The following is a 3,403-nucleotide window of genomic DNA, read 5'->3' on the forward strand; positions in this document are numbered from 1 at the left end:
AAGATAACTGTCATGTAGACTATTCAACTAGTTCATTTTGTATTTTCTCTCTTCCTCTCTAATGAACAAGTAGAAAATAAATCTTTGGCATTCCAAGGATGATTATAAAGTAGCCTCCATCATCAGATCACGTAGATACACATCACCTGACATTATAATGTGTCTCTGTGCGTGTTAGTCGCTCAGTCATATCCAGCTCTTTGTGACTCCAGGGGATCTTCCCAACCCAATGCAGGGGATGGAACCTGGGTCTCGTGCATTGCAGGTAGATTCTTTACCATCTGAGCCACCAGGAAAGCCCCAACATTATAATAGAGGCAGTACATAATGCTGTTCCAAAGATCAGCTGAAAAGCTGGAGTTTTCATCAGTGGCTGTGATGAAAGCTCCTCATGATTTGACTGTAGTTGAAACCTCAGAGACTTATGCACTGAGCAACAATGAAGATACTATATTATCAACTAGGATTATAGCAAAACACCACAAACAAAAATCCCTTTCAGCTCATAAAAGAAATGATTATCACAAGGAAGGAGAAGTGACTTCTTCATTTAAAAAGCAATCACAGAGAATATTTTAAAGTAAATATAAACTATCTCCACCCTACCCCAGAAGATGTTAAAACCACATAGAAAAATGTCTAAAGGAAATACAATAAGCTCACAGATGAAAAACCATTTATAGGATCCATTTTAGGATGTGCACTTTGCTAAATGATCTGCAAAATTAGAAAAAGTGATTCATTGTAGAGATGCATTATCTGAAGAGTACACAGTGTCCAGAAATTCTGTTGCTTCTTTCATCACAATCAATGTAATGTTTGCTTTAGTAAGGATGTGAAGTTATTTATATGAGGAGTAGGAGGAGGAGGTAAAAAGCTACAGAACTAGTATCAAGTCAAGAAGCAAAAGGCAGTGTCAACAATGTTCATTTCACAATGTGGCAGGGGGATTATTAAAATATATCCTTCAGCTAACATATAAAAATTAAAAATCTCATTAAGCCTAAAAAAGTTTGTTTCCACAAACCATGTGCTCTCTCAATACCATTAATAGCTGTTTAAATTTGGCTCATGAAAAAGCTGAAGTTGTATTTCTCATATGCCACTATGCATGTCAGTTAATTCTGCAAAGTTTTGCCACTTTCGTTTCATGCACACTTGTGTCAACAATCTGTCATTTTATGTTTCAGTAAACCTGATGTACATGTTATTCTCCCATCAGTGACAGAGACTCACTAAGTAATCATGAAATCTTTTCTAGGAGACCATGTTAAGTGCTAGAACCCCTCTCTAATGGAAAGTTTTTTTAAAAAGTATTTAGTTAATTAACAATGTTCTGTTAGTTTCAGGCATACAGCAAAGTGATTAAGTTATACATACATAAGTATCTATTCATTTACAAGTTCTTTTCCTGTTTAGGTTATTAGAGAATGTTGAGCAGAGCTCCCTTTGCTATACAGTAGGGTCTTGTTGGTCATCTATTTTAAAAATAGTGATGTGTATATGTCAATCCCAAGTTCCCAATTTCTCCCCTCCACCATATTTCCCCTTTGGTAACCATAAATTTGTTTTCTAGGTCTGTGAGTGGGTTTCTATTTTGTAAATAAGTTTATCATTTTTTTAGATTCCACATATAAGCAATATCATATAATATTTGTCTTTTTCTCTCTGACTTCACTTTGTATGATAATCTCCAGGTTGATTCTCTCCAGGTTGATAATATCTTTGTTGATAATCTCCAGGCAAATAGCATTATTTCATTCTTTTTAACAGCTGAGTAATATTCCATTGTATATATGCCATGCATCTCTAGTATCCATTCATCTGTTGATGGGTATCTAAGTTGCTTTCATGTCTTGGCTATTGTAAACAGCGCTGCAGTGAACATTGGTGTGTGTATCCTTTTGAATCATGGCAATTCTTTAAAAAACTTAAAATAGAGTTACACTATGATCCAGCAACCCCATTTCTGAGCATATATCCAGAGAAAACTATTCCTAGAATGTCGACATTCACTCTTGCCATCTCCTGTTTGACCACTTCTAATTTGCCTTGATTCATGGACCTAACATTCCAGGTTCCTATGCGATATTGCTCTTTACAGCATTGGACCTTGCTTCTATCACCAGTCACATCCACAACTGGGTATTGTTTTTGCTTTGGCTCCATCCCTTCATTCTTTCTGGAGTTATTTCTACACTGATCTCCAGTAGCATATTGGGCACCTACCGACCTGGGGAGTTCCTCTTTTAGGATCCTATCATTTTGCCTTTTCATACTGTTCATGGGGTTCTCAAGGCAAGAATACTGAAGTGGTTTGCCATTCCCTTCTCCAGTGGACCACATTCTGTCAGACTGCTCCACCATGACCCGTCCGTCTTGGGTGGCCCCACACGGCATGGCTTAGTTTCATTGAGTTAGACAAGACTGTGGTCCTGTGATCAGATTGGCTAGTTTTCTGTGATTATAGTTTCAGTGTGCCTGCCCTTTGATGCCCTCTTGCAACACCTACCGTCTTACTTGGGTTTCTCTTACCTTGGACTTGGGGTCTCTCTTCATGGCTGCTCCTTACCTTGGAACAGACTGGTTCCAAATAGGAAAAGGAGTACGTCAAGGCTGTATATTGTCACCCTGCTTATTTAACTTATATGCAGAGTACATCTGAGAAACGCTGGGCTGGAAGAAGCGCAGCTGCTGCTCCTTACCTTGGACAGGAGTATCTCCTCACGGTTGCCCCTCCTGACCTTGAACTTGGAGTAGATCCTCTTGGCCCTCCTGCGCCAGTGCAGCCGCAGCTCCTTGGATGTGGGGTAGCTCCTCTCGGCCGCCGCCCCTGACCTTGGACGTGGGGAAGCTCCTCTCAGCTGCCCCGCCCCTGACCTCGGACGTGGAGTAGCTCCTCCCGGCCGTCGCCCCTGACCTTGGACGTGGGGTACCTCCTCTCGGCCGCTCCTGCACCGTCGCAGTCTGGCGCTCTCCGTCGCCGTTCCTGACCTTGGGCGAGGGGTAGCTCCTCACAACCACGCTTCTGTGAGGTCAGTCGCACCCGTTGCACTTCTGAGCGGTCCATCGTAGCCGTCGCAGCCGGTGCGCTTCTTGGGTCCCATTTGTTCATTGCCATCACTCTAGGAGATAAATCAAAAAAGATACTGCAGTGATTCAAGTCGAAGAGGGTTCTGCTACTTTGTCCTCTAAGAGTTTATAGTGTCAGGTCTTAAGTTTAGGTCTTTAATCTATTTTGGGTTTATTTTTGTGTATGGTGTTACAGAATGTTCTAATTTCATTATTACACATGTAGCTGTCCAGTTTTCCCAGCATCACATATTGAAGAGACTGTCTTTTCTTCATTGTGTAGTCTTGTCTCCTTTGTCATAGAATAATTGACCATAGGTTCATGAGTTCA

This window comes from Cervus canadensis, chromosome 15 (genome assembly GCF_019320065.1).
Source record: "Cervus canadensis isolate Bull #8, Minnesota chromosome 15, ASM1932006v1, whole genome shotgun sequence".
NCBI lineage: Eukaryota > Metazoa > Chordata > Mammalia > Artiodactyla > Cervidae > Cervus > Cervus canadensis.